The sequence below is a fragment of the Trachypithecus francoisi genome, unplaced genomic scaffold, assembly GCF_009764315.1.
Source record: "Trachypithecus francoisi isolate TF-2019V2 unplaced genomic scaffold, Tfra_2.0 Lachesis_group18, whole genome shotgun sequence".
In the NCBI taxonomy this organism is placed as follows: Eukaryota; Metazoa; Chordata; class Mammalia; order Primates; family Cercopithecidae; genus Trachypithecus; species Trachypithecus francoisi.
Window position 1 is genome coordinate 44,338,347 of NW_022681463.1, and position 20,719 is coordinate 44,359,065.

Genomic DNA, 20,719 nt, shown 5'->3' on the forward strand with positions numbered 1-20,719 from the left:
AAAATGTATAAGTAAAAGAATAGTCTTGACTGCATAAGCTCCATACCATAAACAAATTTAATAATGCACTGGAGCAAAATTCATTCATTTGATTTCTACCACCTGAATGGGTTCATTCATTATTTTATTTACGGAAACATATGTTTGCCCATCTTTATTGTTTCATCAGGAAATGAGCCAGATACATGAGCAAATTAAAATATTGCTGATATTATAATATAATATATAATATTTATATTGTTTTTCTTTATCATATGTATATTGAGGAAATATACATATGAACATATAAATGTCGTGTATTATAATACAGCTGATGCAATAAAGGTAATCTGGCAAGATGAGAAGAGAGTTTTTCTTTTTTCTCTAAATTCATATATCAGTATTTTATTTTTCTTTGTAACATTTGTCTTTCTGTGTGCTCTAATATAATCATGGAGTAATCTTATTTCCTATTTCATATTTGGGTGGAAGTTTCTTGACATCAATGACTGTCTCTAACTAATCTTTATTTTTGCAGTAATGTCTAAACAGTTCATTCACCTTTGTGGACATTTAACAAAAAGCATTGAGTTGAATTTGTAGCTATTTCAGCTATTTGTTTATTTTAGATATTTAATATTTTTTTCAGCAAGGCAGCAATAGTTTTTATTTTTACTTTTGTTTTTAAGACAGAGGGTCTCCCTCTGTTTACTCAGGCTGCAGTGCAGTGGCTCAGTCATGGCGCACTGCAGCCTGGACCTCCTGGGCTCAACAGATCCTCCCACCACAGCCTTCTGAGTAGTTAGAACTTACAGGCACAGTCCACCATGCCTGGCAAATTTTTGTATTTTTTTTTCTAGAGATGGGGTTTCTTCGTGTTGCCCTGTCTGGTCTTGAACTCTTGGACCCAAGTGACACATCTGCCTTGACCTTCCAAAATTCTTGGATTACAGGCATGAGCCACCATACCTAGCCACCAAAATTTTTAATAGTAAATAATTGAAAATTCCATGAAAATATTTTTATACTAATTTTGTGCATGAAAAATTGAGATACAGGAAAATGAAATCAATAGCTGAAAATTGCCCAATTACAAGGCGGCTATTATCATTTCAATTTGCTTAATCATGTTTTTCAAGTAACTGAATCCTACTGCCTGATATCTAATTCCAATTTGAGATTTGGAAAAATGAAATAGGTAGTACTTGGTTAATCCTTGCTTATTTATGTTTAACTGAATGATAAAGATTTCTGTTTAGAAAATTTGGGACTTGGGAATGACATAGGAAAATCTTTTATACTACATATGAAAATCTTAAGGCCGGTCACAGTGGCTCACACCTGTAATCCCAGCACTTTGGGAGGCCGAGGCTGGCGGATCACGAGGTCAGGAGATCCAGACCATCTTGGATAATACGGTGAAACCCCGTCTCTACTAAAAAAAAATACAAAAAATTAGCGGGGCGCGGTTGCGGGCGCCTGTAGTCCCAGCTTCGGGAGGCTGAGGCAGGAGAATCGCTTGAACCCGGGAGGTGGAGGTTGCAGTGAGCCGAGATCGCGCCACGGCACTCCAGCCTGGGCGACAGAGCAAGACTCCGTCAGAAAGAAAAGAGAGAGAGAGAGAGAGAGAGGAGAGAGAGAGAGAGAGAGAGAGAGAGGAAAAGAAAGAAAAGAAAGGAAGAAAGAAAAGGAAGGAAGGAAGGAAGGAGGGAGGGAGGGAGGGGAGAGAGAGAAAAGAAAGAAAAGAAAGGAAAAGGAAGGAAGGAAGGAAGGAAGGAGGGAGGGAGGGAGGGAGTGAGGGAAGGAGGGAGGGAAGGGAAAGAAGAAAGAGAAAGAAAGAAAGAGAGAGAAGAGAAAAGAAAAGAAAAAAGAAAAGAAAAAAGGAGGGAGGGAGGGAAAGAGAGAGAGAGATAGAAAAAGAGAGAGAGAGAGAGAAAGGAAGGAAGGAAGTTGGTTTAGTGCCTGTAGACTTCAGTGAATTGCTTTAGAACAGGGTGTGTGAGCCAGCTCACTACTATTTTGCTTACTTTCAACTTTTAAACACTAGTCCAAAGATTTTACGTTGCCGGAAGTTTGACTATTGCACATGAATGGCGTTACCTTCATATATTCAGTATTTTTTCTCTTTTTAAGTAAATTTTTTCTAGATGCAGAAGTTTAGATTTTAGGGAATACAGAGTAATGTCTTCATATACTAAGCAACGTATCTTTACTGTCTTAAAACATTAACTGGAAATCTAAAGATCTTAAATGAATTCTATAATTCTCAAGAAGCATGTAACATCTTTCTCCCAGAACAGTCTACCGAATGTGTTAGTGTATTGGGGGAATATCACTAAATATGATTATATAGACTTTTAAATTTGCAGGACTTTATTTATGAATATTGGCCTGCACTTTTGTATTCTGAGAAGTAACATTTGAAAACGATAAAAAGATGTAAATGTATCTTCAAAGTTGCCTAACTTTGTCCTGTGAAAAGAAAATGGATTAAATTAGACAAATTTATAAATACCTACTGATCGGCCGGGGGAAGGTGGCTCACACCTGTAATCCCAACACTTTGGGAGGCTGAGGCAGGCGGATCGTGAGGTCAAGAGATGGAGACCATCCTGGCCAACATGGTGAAACCCCATCTCTATTAAAAATACAAAAATTAGCTGGGCATGGTGGTGGGCGTCTGTAATCCCAACTACTCGGGATGCTGAGGCAGGAGAATTGCTTGAAGCTGGGAGGCAGAGGTTGCAGTGAGCCAAGATCGTGCCACTGCACTCCAGCCTGGCGACAGAGTGAGACTCTGTCTCAAAAACAAAACAAAACAACAAACAAGCAAACAAAAAAACACCTATTGATTCAATCCTAATCATTATTTTATTGTTTCTTTTCAAGTATTGAACATTGGAGTTAAATAATAGTTTTCCCTGGGTGCATTTGTTTTCTTAGAAAAAAAGACTTTTTTTTAAATGTATTTTCCCAGTCTTAATATTTAAGAATTTAGGTATCTATACTTGAAACAAAAACAAAAACAAAACAAAACAACAAACTTTGAGATTGCTTGTGGAATTTTTATGTGTTATTTTGGCTGCTTGAGTGGGCTTGTGTGTAACCTTAGAAGGGGCGTGGGCAGATGGTGATAATTTCTAAAAGTTATGGTTGTCACCAGATGCCATAGCAACCAGAAGTTGAAGTTAATGAAAGAAAGAAAGTTCTTTGTAGAGTCACACAAGGCAATACCTCCTGCTGTGGTCACTACATTTATTTTGACTGAGCACTTGTCATAAATCATTTTTGATAATAACTACCAGTTTGGAATAATTCATCCTAGCAACAGACTTCCAATAACATTCAACTTTTTCTAAGATGATGTCTATTTAAAATTAAGAGAGGGGTTATTTGGGAATTCAAAATACTCTCCTCTAGTCCAGGAATGCAATTTGGATAGTGAATTTGCCAAATTTCTGATTTCATCTTTAAGTCAGTATGCAAATTAATTTTGAGATGCATTTCATAAAAATATTAAGAATTAATTGAGTCCCCAGGATTTGCCTTCGACATATAAAAATTATTTAATATTTTCTTAAAAATACACTCAAATTAAATGAATGATTGATTTATAGTTTTGTCTCTTGGATATGTCTTTTCTATCACTGTGATCTTGTAGACATATAACTAATAAGTATTCAGGGTAAAGAAAGCAATTATATATACATACCTTATGCTTAAAAGGTAAGAATTTATAACTTACAAATTTATCATTTTGGAAAAAAATACTGGATTGGGGCAATAGTAATCTAGAGTTAATCCCATTGAAACATTCTTATCATCTTTAAAAAAGTTTAGAGAAAAATGTTCTCGTGTGGTGAATTCAAAAACATATTTCAAATTTAATGTTCTTTTTTTCTACTAATTAGTAAACCGTAACAATATCTAAACAACCTCTTTTGTAATATTAGCATTTGTAATTGTTTAAATGCATTAAACATTTCACCGTCTCAGGAGAAAATTTACAATGTAAAACTGTGCCTAGGCTGGGCACGGTGGCTCACGCCTGTAATCACAGAAATTTGGGAGGCTGAGGCGGGTGGATCACCTGTGGTCAGGAGTTCGAGACCAGCCTGGCCAACATGGTGAAACCCTATCTCTGCTAAAAATACAAAAATTAGCTAGGTGTGGTGGCGGGTGCCTGTAATTCCAGCTACTCAGGAGGCTGAGGCAGGAGAATCGCCTGAACCCAGAAAGTGGAGGTTACAGTGAGCTGAGATCACACCATTGCACTCAAGTCTGGACAACAGAACAAGACTCCATCTCAAAAAAAAAAAAAAAAAGCCTTGTATGTTGAGAAGTGTATTATAAAAAATGCTCTGTATTCCACTGGGATACTCACAAGTAAGGAGAACAGAAAAATGAGCAAGTCAAACAGCCACAAATGGTTGGATTATCTTCACTAATGAATTAAACATAGCAAGCTACTGTATGCCTTACCAAAAGAATAAATCTCGTGTAAACTATTTAAACACTTAATGTTTATGCAATATGTTTGTATGTGTTTTCATATATTTATGTATGTAGGAAACATTTGAGAGGTTTGATAACTAGACATTTTGTTGAGTGTAGCACATTTAACCTATAACTACTTAATGTATGTTCCCTTTGTATTTTTCTTGAAGAGAAAAATTAAAAGGTAGGTCTTCTTTTTTTTTTTTTTCCTTTTTGTAAGGCCAACCTAAACATTAGACTTCATCATGCAATTTATTTAGTTTTCAAACTTGAATGGAGCACTCTATTAGTTTCCTGTGCCTGGCATAACAGGTTACCATATGCTTAGCGGCAAAACCACAGTTTATACTCTCAGAGTTCTGGAGGTTGCAAGTCCAAAATCAGCATCATTGGGCTGAAATCATGGTGTCAGCAGGGTACCCGCTCTGGAGGCTCTAGGGGATAATCCAGTTCTTGCCTCTTTGAGCTTCTGGGAGCTGCAGGCATTTCTTGGTTTCATGGTTGCCTGGCTCCAATTTCTGACTCGGTGTTAATGTTGCCTTCGTGTGTGTGTGTGTGTGTGTGTGTGTGTGTGTGTGTGTGTGTGTGTAAAATCTCCCTCTGACTCTCTTGTAAGGACACTTGTCATTGTATTTAGGCTACATTAGATAATACAGGATAATCTCTTATCTTAAGATCCTTAACATAATCACATCTACAAAGATTTTTTTTTTTTTTTTTTGATACAAAGTAGCATTCACACATTTCCTGGATTAGGACATGGGCTGAATTTTGGACGCCATTGGTAGTCTACCACATCCAGCAAGTCACTAGGCTAAGTATTATGAGAAGTCCAAGTGAGGTGCAGTAGACATGCACACCAATGTAGCCTCTGGAAGATTTTGGCCTGTTTTGTTCACTTTGGTATCGCTGGTATGTAGAATTTTGCCTGGCACAGAGCAGATAATTCCAAACTAAATATTTATTAAATGAATATGGCTAATACATCTTTAGTAAAAGATTTCTGAGAGAAATTATTATGCCTTACAATTACAAATTTAAACACTGGTGTGTTAATGTAGCTTCTAAAATCCCATTAAGCACAGTTAGGCTCCAGATTAAAGATGCAGAGTCTAGAGCCTGATGGAGGTATACTAAGTATATGGAAGGCATTATTTGTTTGTGTATAGGTTATGATGGTTACATTTAAGCATAATCATCAACAATTGATGGAATATAAATCTCTAAATTGATGCTCGAGAGAAGTGATATTTATAGAAATAATATAGCATGGAACATATTACTCTTTTTTTAAATTATTATACTTTAAGTTCTGGGGTACATGTGCAGAACATGCAGGTTTGTTACATAGAGATACACGTGCCATGGTGGTTTGCTGCAGCCATTAACCCGTCATCTACAGTAGGTATTTCTCCTAATGCTATCTCTGCCCCAGCCCCCAACCCCCCGACAGGCCCCGGCATGTGGTGTCCCCCTCCCCACCATGTCCATGGGAACATATTACTCTTTACAATTCCTGCATATGCAGGTATATATAACTACATTTGTACTATATTATATAATTCTTAAAGATTAGAATTTTCGTTGTACATCCAGTACCTTAATACATAATTAATTTAATACATACAAATAAAATATATTTCCTAATTTAACTGAATGTAAATATAGTTCTTGTTATGATAAACTACATAAGAAATATATTTACTTCTTTTTTCCTTATGTAACGTGTTATGACAGAGAACTTCTGTTAAATCACAATATGCCCTCAGTCTGTTACTAGCATAGATATTCACAAAAATCATTTCTTTCTAATCTCTTAGAGCAATGATCTGTTATTTTTAGACTTAATTAAATAACCACATATTACTAGACTTCTGGACAGTCCTCTCATCTACTTAATTTGGAAGAAAATTACCATACTTTCTTCCCTAATTTATTTCTCTCTTCCAAGTTTCTATTGAGTTCTGTAGTCTCATATGCCTACACTGGTCTGTACTAAGAATTACAATCTGCTTACACTTCTCTCTTAGTAGATTTCCCATAATGAAGTTGCTAATGTCCTTAATTGACTAACTGCAAGGTATTATTTGCTTCCTTTTAGTAATATGATGCCTCCTTCGACAAGAGAAGTTTACTTATGTTAAGAAAAACAAGGCCGGGCGCGGTGGCTCAAGCCTGTAATCCCAGCACTTTGGGAGGCCGAGACGGGCGGATCACGAGGTCAGGAGATCGAGACCAGCCTGGCTAACACGGTGAAACCCCGTCTCTACTGAAAAAACACAAAAAAACTAGCCTGCAGTCCCAGCTACTCCTGAGGCTGAGGCAGGAGAATGGCGGGAACTCGGGAGGCGGAGCTTGCAGTGAGCTGAGATCCGGCCACTGCACTCCAGCCTGGGCCACAGAGTGAGACTCAAAAAAAAAAAAAAGAAAAGCAAATCAGATTTTCAGAGTCAACTTTTGATTATGACAGTGGATATTGTATAGATTACCTGGAGCTTTGGAGCTTTGCAGATATCCATTTATTTGTGAAATTCTTAGTGCTCTAATCCTTTGGTTACATCATGGATGTGTCACATGTTGCCTTTTATTGCTCGCTATAATTTTTTAACCAGTAGGAGATGCAGTGGGTATCTTACGTCCCATCCTAACCAAGAAATGTGAGAAATACAAATATTGCTTATTTTAATGCAAAATAAGATAAACAGTTTATTTTTATTTTTATTTTATTTATTTATTTTTTAGCCTCTCTCTTTGATAGGCTTTCCTCTCAGGCTAACCTCAAAGCTTCAAGTCCTTCCCTTAATGATGTGGAATATTATGTTCAGTCATGGCACCACAATTTTTAGTAAGACATTGACAAACTTGTGAGCATTAAGAGAACAGTCATGCTGATAGCAATTTGGAAATGATGGTGATGTTTAGTCTTAAGAAGACTTACAGAAAATCTGAAAGTGGATGATACAACAGAATCATATTCTGCACTTCTGAAGCAGAAATCTGACTAACAGAACAAATTGCACAGAAGTCTGCATTGGCTTCTGTAAGAAAGAACCTTGCTGTGTGGAGAACTGTCAGAAAGTGGAATGTATTACTAATAAAACCTCAATTTTTCCTTCTGACAGAAATGCGCAAGAGAAAACTGGGATGAAAAGTTGTCAGCTACAGTTTTTCTATTCAATGTATTTAATAGGCTATATTGTTTATGTTACAAAACAATACAACTTTTTTGAAAACTTATTCTCCCTCCCTAAACATCAGCTGTAAATTTTCCCGCTTTATAATTCCTGTTGTTAGTTAAATTTGAAGGCAGTTTTACATTGAGAGGGAGGTAGGTTGGGGAAGACCACCTCGTTCCCTTCTAATTATGAAATATGTGGATTCTATTTTATTTTACTTTTAATTTTTCTCCCAAACATGACATGGTGTCTTTCTAGTTAAAAGGTGCTCATTCACATATTAATTCCTAGTTTTTTGTATGGTAACGTAAAATTACTTTTGAGATGCATGCTTTATATTATCAAGCAATTATACTTGCTACACTGTTTTTAATGGATGGAATAGTTAGCTTCTGAATAAAACTGTGACTATGGTAAAGCTAACAGACACTTTTATTTTTCCAGTTGAAAGAGATTTTTACGTATCTTTTTTCTTTTGTCTTCTCTCCCCTTCTTTCATGAGAAACCCTAAACGGTTCCATGGCTGTAAAATTAGTCAGTAGGAGGAAATGGCAATTATTGAACATAATACAAAGAAATATTTAAAGTGCTAGGCTTTGGAATAAGGATGGAATATGTCGTATTATTTTAAACAGTAAACACCATCAGACATGATAACACAAGGACATAAATCCTAAAGATATTTAAATGAAAGACCTTGAACTTTATTTAGAATTATTTTGATTTGACTTTCCGTTTTAAAAAGTAAAGTCCCAAGAGAAAAGCCAATCCCCAAAATTCATAGGAATCCTTCAGGCACATGGCTTTTGAAATATATAATCATGGAGCCATTCAAATTTGTTTTGATTCTTCATTTCTTTCACCTGTAAAAAGAATCTTTTTATTATATCAAAATTATGCTTCTCCAATTGTCACGAATGTCAAATGACACAATTTATAGTAGCATCTTGCAAGTGATGAAGCTAGACAAATATAATATATTATTGTAATTAAACAGGCTGATCCCAGTGTTATTCAATATTATTGCTTTCTATACTCAAATCAACTCCATTGGTTTTAAAAATAAAATTAATAACTTTTAAAATGTATAGTTTAGGTATAGGAAGTCTTAGATTGTCAAGCTATTCATATTCACATGTCTTCTACAGATTTTGCTAGTAGTATTATTTTATAACATTGAAATTTGGTTATGAAATGTTTACTTTTTAGGGACTTAATGACACTGAACTCTCTTTATAGACTTGTGGACAAAATAAGTTTTAGGGATATAAAATGTCATTGCTACTGTTACAATATATGTTCAAACTATCACATATCACTTTCAGAAACATGCATGTTACAAATGGTAGTAGACCTTAAAAATGGAGATTGCTTTCAATTGATTATGGCTGTATGCTGAGCTATTTAATTGTTGGAAATGAATTGACATATTGTAAACAATGAAGCTGATTTTCAAAATGATAAAACTGTAACCTAATTCAATAAATTGAATCAGATTACGCAAACACTTTTGCACTTCATTAAGGAAGTAGTCAGTATCATTAATGGGAGAGCTTTTTATCTTGTTCACATGTTATATATGGCTGAAGACATATACAGTAGACTAAACTATTTGAAGATCTTTTGTGCCATTTCACATTAATTAAAGTTGCCACAGACCTAATTCCTAGGAAATGAATACCATGGTTTATTTATTTATTTATTTTTTGGGGGGCTAATTTTAGGATACAATGAGTAGGTTAGGCTATGACTCTTTTCTTTAAAAGACATTTATTTTTCAAACAAAATGGTATTGTGAGTTGGCTCCTAACTAAGAAACTGAAAGGTCTGGCCTTTATTCTCTTCCTCATCGCTTGCTAGTTGTGTGACATTGAGTAACACTACCTGCCCTCACTTGTTCAGCCATTACAGGTAGGAATTGGTACCTATTATGTTCTAGTCAATTTAGGTTTTATGACCCCAGTTTATTGATTATATTCCTACATCAAGCTGCCTTCTGAAATACCTACTTTATCATGTAAAGACCACCATCATAAGTTCTGCCTTATCTCTTACTCGATAGGACTTTGTGAAGAACATAGTAAGCGAATGCAGCGGTCCCCAACCTTTTTGGCACCAGGGACTGGTTTTGTGGAAGACATTTTTTCCACTGATGGGGGTGGGTGGGGAGTATGGTTTTGGGATGATTCAAGCACATTACATTTATTGTGCACTTTATTTCTATTATTATTACATTGTAATATATAATGAAATAATACAACTCACCACCCATCTGCAGGTGATGAGAGACAGTGACAGATCATCAGGCATTAGATTCTCATAAGGAACACACAGCCTAGATCTCTCACATGTGCAGTTCACAATTGGGTTCCTGCTCCTATGAGACTCTAATGTTCTCACTAATCTGACAGGAGATGGAGGTCAGGCGCTAATGTAAACAATGGGGAGTGGCTTCAAATATAGATGAAGCTTTGCTTGCTCACCTACAACTCAGCTCCTGCTGTGTGGCCCAGGTCCTAACAGGTCAAGGACCCATACTGCTCTGTGGCCTGGAGTTTGGGTATCCCCGAGCTAATGTGATCACAAAACACTTTGCAAAGTGTGACACAGCAAGATGCCATCTGATTCAGAGTTTTATGATGATGATTTTTAAAACAGATAATTTGCTTTGTTTCACATGGAATACCAGTTATTTATCTCTCTGTTTGAATATATCAGTTCTGGGAATTATGGGTTCTTTCCCATATTTATGGCATCAGGTTATAATCATTTCTTGTTTTCTTGTTTCTTTTTTTTCTTTTCCTTTCTCTCTCTCTCTTTTTTTTTTTAATGTTTGAGATGCAATTTTGCTCTTGTTGCACAGGCTGGAGTGCAGTGATACAATCTCGGCTCACTGCAACCTCTGCCTCCTGGGTTCAAGCAATTCTCCTGCCTCAGCCTCTGGAGTAGCTGGGATCACAGGTGCCCACCACCATACCCGGCTAATTTTTGTATTTTTAATACAGATAGGGTTTCACCACGTTGGCCAGGCTGGTCTCGAACTCTTGACCTAAAGCAATCTGCCTGCCTCAGCCTCTCAAAGTGCTGGGATTACAGGTGTGAGCCACTGCACTGGGCCTATTTATTTATTTGAGACGGAGTCTTGCTCTGTCACCCAGGCTGTAGTGCAGTGGCACAATCTTGGCTCACTGCAACCTCCGCCTCCCGGGTTCAAGTGACTCTCCTGCCTTAGCCTCCCAAGTAGGTGGGACTACAGGCAAACGCCCCCATGCCCAACTAACTTTTTGTATTGTTAGTAGAGACGGGATTTTACCACGTTGGCCTGGATGGTCTCGATCGCTTGACCTCATGATCCACCCACCTCGACCTCCCAAGGTGCTGGGATTACAGGCGTGAGCCATCGTGCTTGGCCCATTTCTTTATTTTTATTAGAAAATTTTGTTTTGTATTTTTCAATTAGATCAAAAAAATATTTTTTCCCGATACAATTCTCATGTCATTGACTTGTTTTTGTCTATTATATGTAGAATTTTGTGATTCATATTTAACTTACTGGAATACATCCTACATTAATTTTTTGATTGAATATCATTCTATTCAGATAAAACATATTTCCATTAATTTTCATTTCAGAAATCCAACAATTTTGGAGAGACTATTTTTCTAAATATATATATTTTTAATTATTTGATCTTGCTTCCTGGGATGTAAGGATATAATTTCAGGAAAGAGTGTTGAGTTTTTAAGGATTAAAGGGGATGCAACACTCTTTGTTTATTCCAAAGGACTATGCAAATATAAGTTGTTATTTTGGGTTTGATTTACAAATGTGATGCTATATTACCAAGATTATCTTTAACCATGTAAAATATTTAATATTAAAGGCAATAAAATATTTAGTTCCCTAAGTAAAGCATTATTCCCTAAAAGTCAAGTTTTGGACCTGTTCATTCTCCTATTAAAACATCTATTTTCTAAATTTGAAAATGTAACATTGTGAAAGTTTTTAAAAATGTATCCTTCTATTTGGATACCTTCATTTATCTTTTAAAGCAGTAAATGCCCTTTGTGTTATCTATTATCTTATATTGCTTAATAAAATTCTTTTAGGGAATAAAATTATGGAGAAAATGTTCAAGTAGGATTCCATGGAACCATGTTGATTCAAATGAATATAAATGCAAGTATGTCTAAATTCCAAGAAAATTAATCTCTTAATGTTGCAATATAATGATATTTTGAAGTTATTTGAGCATGAAATTCATCTCATCATACCTAACCTTTAAGTAACTTATTGAATAAATTAAATTTAAGGATACTATTCCAAGGAGAACCTGTTACCATATGACCTGTCCATATGAGTTGTCTTTTTGATTTGTAACGGCAATTGCTTTCTCCACATGGATTTCATGACATAATAATATTCTATGAATTTTTGAAATTACAGTGAGTTCCACATCAATCTTCTAAAATACTATATGTATCAATGAGAGAGAACTATTGGAATATAGACATTTTAGAAATGTGTACTTCCTCCAAATACCAATGCCATTATTTTAATGAAATGAGATGGTTTGCTTCCTTTGATTTTTTAAAATTGATCATAAAAATTGTCAGCACTATCACTCCCATTAGCATATCATCCCATCATCTCAACAGCAATATTCATTTTACCTTGAATATGTTGACTGTCTGTCCAGCCAGTTCTGCCTAGACCACTGTTGATCTTGGCCTGAATTCCAGAGAATCTATTGCCTCTGGAGTTTCTATGCATTAATACCTTAAATTTCAAGATTATAATTAAACACATGTATCATGGACTACCATTATCTGGCCATGTTTCTTTTATCTGTAAGAGATTCAGAGAGATTTAAAGTGAGATCTTAGTCATGTAAAAAATTGACTGTGCTGCTGTTTTTTTCTGTTTCTCTTTAAAAAATATTATTGAAAATTCCTTGTTATAGTCCTTCATGAGTACTTATTCCTATTCTATATGAAAAAAAAAAAAAAACTGTACGTAAAATCTGACATCCGCAGCTGCTTCATTTTTTAAATTTATTTTATTTTATTATTTTTTTTTAGATAGAGTTTTGCTTTTGTTGCCCAAGCTGGAGTGCAGTGGCATGATCTCTGCTCACTACAACCTCTGCCTCCCAGATTTAAGCAATTCTCCTGCCTCCCAAGTAGTGGGGATAATAGGCGCGCACCATCACACTCAGCCAATTTTTTGTATTTTTAGTAAAAACAGGGTTTCACCATGTTGGCCAGGCTCGTCTTGAACTCCTGACCTCAGGTGACCCACCTGCCTTGGCCTCTCAAAGTGCTGGGATTACAGGTGTAAGCCACCGCACCTGGTCATTTTTTACTTAATGTCACTTTTTGTTTCTACAATGTCATATCAACTAGCATGCAGGGTTCTTTATTCTTTGGACATATTTTTATGTCATCTTTTCATTACTGATTATTGCATGTTCAACTGATTTATTTTTATAATAAATATAATAAAATGCATAAATTTAGCATTTCATAAGTAGCATATTTGGAAACCCAATTAGTATATTCAAAGAGAGCATTACCTTTTAGAAATAATTTTTAAAAGGCTTATTTAAATTTATAATTCTCATCATATGGTTTAGAACGGCCATGGCCATATTGCAGATGCAAACCACAATAAAGAAGATTTTGGCAAATGAAAAATATTTGAAATTTGCTTCCAAATAATTGCTTGAGCTTGTCTACATAGTACTTCTCACACGTCTCTTTTATAGATATTCTCGCATTCATAATGCATATTTATTAAGACTTTGTACATAGGATATAATCAGTAGAAGTGAAAAAATCTTATCAGTTATTATTCCATTTTTAATTTAAAATTAAAAATTTAATAAATTTTAATAAAAATTTTTAATTTAAAAATTAAAAATTAATTTAAAAATATTCCATTTTTAATTTAAAATTTAAAAATATCCACATTTAATTTAAAAATTCCAACTACTTTTATATATACAATCAATATTTATGTCTATGTATACTTGTTTTTACCACTACATCTTCAATCTAGCATAGTTTTGGGCCAAAATATTGTTAAATTAAATATGATTCAATTAGTAAATATAATAAATTGGTTAAAACAAAAGGCACTGCAAACAATTAATAAGTAACTATTACATGGTAGGAACTTTGCTAATAGCTAACATATCATTTCATTTATTTCTCATGTCAATCTGTGAAGGAGGTGTTGCTTGTCCCATCTAACAGATGAATATTAAGGTACACAACATTTAAATAGTCTACTCAAATTGAAATGAAGGGCCCAACTGGGGATTGAATTCAGGTATAAATAATTATAAATCTTGTTTTCACTGTCATTTATGCTATTTCCAAGGAATCCGTTGATCTCTTTAGGTAACATTCATATTTTGATCAAAATTGAAACAAGATGAATTGAATTTTTCATTGATAAAAAATTGATAGATTAACTTTTTAAAGGACAGGGTCAAATTTTAAAAGAACACCTCAGATTTTCATTAACATGCTTAATCCTAATTTCAGAAACTTCTTACAGCACCACTGCATGTATTGGACATATAAGTTAAATTCTTATGTTGTAGGCATTTTAGTCACTAGTTTACACCATAATATCTTCTTGATAGTATTTTATTTCTCTCATAATACTGGAGGAAAACTTAAGAACTGTTTTAAAATAGTTACATTTTGAAGAGTTATATATTTTATAGTTACATTTTAAAGTGTTGAGATGTTCAGTCTCATGATTTGGAGATATGGTATAGGGGTAGCAAAATAATAAATTGAGAGATGTTAAAAAATATATTTCCAAATTATTGACTAAGCTTAATTCATTAATATTCCATTATGTTTGAATTTTAGTTCTAACTTAGCTATCACTTTATTGAGTGTGGAAAAGTCTACTAAACCTTTTTTTTTTACATTTCACTTTGTTCGCTAAATAATGCAGTACTAATAGACTGACAAATGTTTTATGCTATTAGAGTTATTTCTGAACATTATAAATAGTTCAAAACATAGTGTTAGCTGTAAGTCCCAAGCATGCTACTTTACCCTAAATAATTGAAAAAATAATTTCTTACCTTTTATTAATAACTCACTCTTATAGTCTTAATTTACACTATTGCTCATTAGTAGTAAATCTCTGTGTTATTATTTATTTGTGCAATTGATAAAGCACTGGTTAAAGCAGTGTCACAATTGACATCCAAGGGCAGTTCAGCATAGGCTCTTTGGCTCCAGAAATTATGGTCATACTTTTCATGATAGCTATATTAAACACTAAACTGTTTGAAATAATTTGCAAAAGTAGTTGAAGCTATTTTTCAAATATTCAATTTGTAAGTTATTATTGTAACATTTTGGAAAATACGAAAGCATCACTCATAATCTTACCATGTTGTATAACGTATATTTCCTTTTTGTTTATTAACTCTGAGTTCTTGCTCAACAATCTATGAAATATGTACCAAAATATCCTGTTTCTTTCCATTTTTCAAAATGTGGTAAGCCAGTTATTTATAAGTATACTACAGCCAACTCCCATCATTTTAAAACAAATACGGTAAATTCACAATTCTGTCATTAGTACCATTCCCCTCTTTGCATTGCCTCTGTAATAATTGTGAGTACTTTTCAGTTTTTATTGTTTTCACACCAAGATCTTACTAAACAGGGAATAGAGGTTGTTTCAATCATTTATGGCTAGTAAGCATCTCAAATTCTACATGTATTTAGTTATTCTGCTTTATCCTGTTTTCCAAAAGAACGAGTTGTTTCTTAAACTCACAGAAAGTTTAGTCTTGATAGAAAAATGAACCTACAACATTTTTATTTTGTATTGAATCTCAAAATCCAAATGAGAGATTTGAATATTAGGACCTTGACTTGACTCACCTCTGCTTAATTTTGACAGTTGTCTTAAAGTGAATTTAGTGTTTAATGAAATTTTCTGGACTGATAACTCAGGACCTGAAGGGAACAATTCTAGTGGTGAGAAAGTAATTTTCTGGCCTAATTACACCTTTGGCCTCACTACAAAGTCTGTCAACAAAAATGCCAGGTTTGATCATGATTTTTTTTGACGTGTATTCACCAATCCACTTCACACTGGAGCCTTTTTTTTTTTTTTTTTTTTTTTTTTTACAACAGCATTGGGTATTTGCAACCTAACTAAGATTTTACATCTGGGAATAAAACCTCAATGTGCTGTTTCCAACAGGTGATTCACTTAAATCTGTTTCCAATGAAAAATTAGGTGGGTATTAATGAACTTTACGTATTGCACTCTGGAAATCTATGTAGCCATATTATTTGAGACAGCCGTGTGAATTATATCAAGTATTGGCAAATACCTGGTGAATTGGTTTTTTAAAACAATTGGAATACTGGAGTCTTCAGAATTTCTATTTCTTATTTATATTCACTCTGAAACCTAGCAGAGTTATATAAGCTAATAGTTGGGAGTCTATAAAACTGCTCTCTTTCTTGCGGGGATGTGGTCCCTGTAAGGTTAATTAACCTTAACCACTAAATATTTGTGTGATGCTGGCAATTCCTTTAAATTTCTGAGCGTGAATTTCTCTACATTTCAGTGCTCCAGTAGCACTTTGTTTAGCTGTCAACCAACCCTTCAATCTTTTCTCCAACAATGCTTTGACCAGAAAGCATGTATCTGTTGCATGTTTTTCATCTGAGCCTAGGCTCTAATCCTCAAATTTGAACGTCTGTCTTCTCAATCTAGCTTTTTTTGTTTTCTCCTCCTTCTTTTCATTTGTTTTCTCTTCTGTTTTATTTAAAACATTTAAAATGGCAAAGTTGTTAATGAAACCTCTGTTTAGCAGAGGCTAAGTTCTGATGAAAGAAACAAAGTAACAAAAGATAACTGATTGATGTTATTGAATGATTGTCTCTGTTGTTCTGCTGTTTAACACCCCCAACTACTTTTGATACGTTTCGTTCTCAGCTGGAGAAGTTACACACACACACACACACACCCCATCATATACACAATCACACACACTTTTTATTTCCAAATAAGTAAAATATTTATAGTCATTAAATAGAATATCTTAATGTTGCAGAAAATCTGAAGTGAATATTAGATATCATACAATATACTTATAACTAATTCAAAATTTATTTGTGAAATGCATGCTTGAGAAATGTTCCTTTATTTATTCAACAAATATTTATGATGAGTTGCAAAGATGAATGACGTTGCCACTCAGTAATCTATAATTGAAGGTACAAAGTAGCAATACCAAGAGTTACATAAAAGCACTATAAATTTTTTCAAAGAGGAAGAGAAAACTAGGGGTTAAAGGAATAATTATTCTCATTGTGGTGGAAAGTGGCATTTTTATATTGTCTCAAAAAGAGTGTGATTCAACTGGAAACTTCATTTGTACAACACAAATATGAAAATTAAATACGATAGCAATATTTTTTGTGGAAAAATAGATGAGTTTTACGGTATTACAAAGCATGTGATGTGGCTGTTTGAAGATTCAACGCAATCACTGACTGATTAATGAATATGTAATTTTTAGATCATTAGAATATTAGTAATTGTTACCATCTATTGGGATTTGTCATATTTCAGTTACTAAGTCCTTTTACATATATTAGCTCATTTAATGCTGATGAAATGTCTGTGGGTAGTTATTACGGTTTCCATTTTACAGATAAGTAAATTTTGGCACTGATTTTTCTTGCTCAAGATTGTTAACATGACTGCCAAGCCTATTTCCTGAATCACGACGTGGCAGTTTTGTACGTTTATCAGCAGCATTGGGCTCATTTAAGGTTATTATATTTTGATCGTGATTTTTTTATAAATCATGTATTCATCAATTTATTTCATTCTGAACGCTTTTAACAATAATATTTGATGTTTTCAACATAAATAAGATTTTTACATCTGGGAACAAAACCTCTGTGTAGCATTGCCAACATGGTGATTCACTGAAGTCTATTTTAAATTTGATGCTGTGTGGCTGCTGACGAGCTCTACACATTGCTTTGTTTTGGCAGCAGCCTTGTTTGCTTAGAGGATATCAACAGTATTGTGTCCATTTGTGGTTGTTATGTCTTGAGAGGTCATGATAGAAAACATTGTCCAAATTGGGTAATCACAACTGAAAGTTATTACATTAACATTGGTTGAAGGAAATGAGAATATTTAGAGAAGAATGGGGGCTCTGAGTAGGGACATTATCACTGTCTTTGGATGCAGTTATAGAGGTTACAGATTAATTCTCCATTGTTCCAGAAGGCAGGACTGGACAAGTGATTGCCACTCATGGGAGAAAAAAATGGTTCAAATATGAGCCCACTGAGAAACTGTGTGGACCATGTTGCATGGAAATCTCATTAGAAATGCCTTGACTACTCTCTCCCAGGTGTGTTGTAGAGGGATGTTTCACATTTAGGATAATGTTATAATTATTGTTATTAATTCTAAGATTCAATCTGCCTATGAAATAGAAATAAACTTAATTTCAAGGGATCTTTTTTTCTTGAAGATTTTCATTTGATATTGTATTTTGGGAACATATAATCTAGGAAATGTATCCTCCTTTTCAGGATTATATGGAAACAATATAATTTTTGACTTAAGTGTTTGAACTACAAAATACACACATTTGATTCTATCATATTTAGATGTATTAATCTGTCTAATCATATACATAGTGGTCTATATTGATAGTCTTCCATTAATTATTCTATTGTATAGAAAATGTTGTAATATCCCAGAACATAGTAAATCATGTTCTTTCTTTTTTCCTGCTAATTTTACTGTGTGCTAAGATATTTTCTAGTGATTAAGTTCATATTTACTCAAGATAAAACAATGTAACAAAATTAAAATTATTCTTATGAGTCATTTATATATGTGTAAGTGTCTGTGTGTGCGTGTGTGTTTAAGCAGCTGGTATTACTGTTATTCTTTATGATCAGCAACACGGAAAAACGTATAAAGATGTTTGAAAACTTCTTTTTGGTTTTCCCCTGTCTAGGACATGAGATTGTTCTGTAACAATCTTTTTCTATAACAATATTGTAGAACGATCTCGTGTTCTTTTTTTAAAATTATTTTCATCACTTTATCCATAATACTCTCTAAACAGTTTTACATCTATCATTAGATGTTGGACATTTGATGTCATTTAAAATGTGTCAGTGACAAAAAGAAACTCATTATTTCTTCTATAACAGCTAGACTGATTTCTCTCTTTTTATTAATGGTAATTTCTGTTTTAAATAGTTACACAGGCTAAAGAACTGAAGGAGTTAACTATTATTTCCTAACATAATCTAACATAACAAAAGGCAGCTTACACATTACCCAAAAAATATTTTAGAGATTTATTTAAAATCCTAACATATTTTAAGAATCCATAAATTATATCATCTCCCAACAACTTTCTGTGGTACATGTAGTTCCATGAGAAATTAAAACTAGGGTTTGCTGCTCAAAATCAGCCAGATAATGGCAGACAATTTGAATTCATAACTCCATGCCTCTGCTCGTCCCAATATATGGGGCTATGGTTGTCTCATAACCCCAATACATTTGTTTACTTTATTCTTGGTGAAAATAGAATGATTTTGTGCTTTATTATAACCCTAGATGAAGTTATTACCAAACATATTTTAAAATTGTTAAACTTGAAAATGTATATACATATTTTATATGCCAGACTGAAATATTGATATGCTGTATGTTCAAAACCTTTGTATATAATTATGACCCTTCTAACATGAAGCAGGTGACTGGATCAAATATAAGTCAGGCATAAAATGCCCTGTATGTAGCCACATAGTGAATCAAGCAAATTATCAAATGGGAAAGCTCATTTTGTGCTCTGGGCAATTTCGGCTGCCAGCACTTATACATCAAAACTTCACTCAATGTACGATTGATTTTATTTTATTTTGTTTATTTTTAATTCCCTACAGCAAGCTATGTTAGTTTTGTAGAATGCTGTCTGCATCATTAGGTTCCTAAGAAATTATAGTTGTTTCAGTCATGGTTGACCAAAGTATTATTCTCTTCTTATAGACCATGGATATTGGTTCTTGAATGGGTACCACTGAATTGAAATTGTATAATGCCAGTGACTCAAATACACACAACACATAACACACAGAGAAAGCATCAGTGTTATTAGAAACATGAACATCTAAAAACTAACGCTGTAAAATCAGACAGCCAATGTCCATTAAAGATATTTTCCACTTCAAGGGAAGAGGTTCAGATTAAAGTTTGAAAGTCCAGTCTTAAAGCAGGAATAAATTCCTATGTAAGATGATACATGTCTTCTTTTCACAGTTGCTTTTTATGTTGCCTTAAAACATGTCAAAAAAAAAAAAAATATCCCCAACAGAGGAGTCTAAAAGGAATGTCAGCTCTGTGGTTATGTAAATCGAATTGAGTGCTTTACAGCAGGTTTAAGATTTTTATAACTCAGAAGTTGTTAACAGCCAGCTGGTTTGTATCTGTTTTTTATGGTTATTCTTGTCATATGCAGCCTCCACAATTCTTAATTATATTTTATGGTATGTGTTTTCCTCCTCTTGAATCCCTTAGCCACTCTTTGCTTCAGAAGATATTTTCCACTGGGAAGGGAACAAGCACAGAGATGGGACTTCATCACTGGAAATACAGTTGTATAATTACTTACCACTAACAGCTCTATAGTGTGAAATTCAAGTAACTTTCCATTGCAAATACATAACCTTCTATTAGAGCATTGAAATTGCTTTAATGTAATAATATCTGCTTGTAAATTTGTGAGCCACCCCCCAGTAAGTCAAAACATGATTATGACACTCTTTGTATTCCATTTTTTAGAAGTGACATACAGACCCTTCCCTTCTTCCTTTCTTCTTTCCTCTCAGTATTCATCACGTACATTAATTTCTGTCTCACAGTTAAGTTCTAAATGCATACTTTGTTTTCTATTTTTGATTACACAAAGGTAGTGACTTCTAGTATGGTTCCAAAAATCTTATGTTCTGGTTAAAAGGCATTT

The 20,719-nt window shown here is 33.9% G+C and overlaps 1 protein-coding gene across 2 annotated transcripts in view; it reads left to right on the forward strand.

Moving 5' to 3' along the window:
- The window catches only part of DACH1 (dachshund family transcription factor 1), a 440,276-nt gene that overhangs the window by 190,849 nt on the left and 228,708 nt on the right, over window positions 1–20,719 (forward strand). The gene's annotated exons all lie outside the window — the stretch shown is intronic.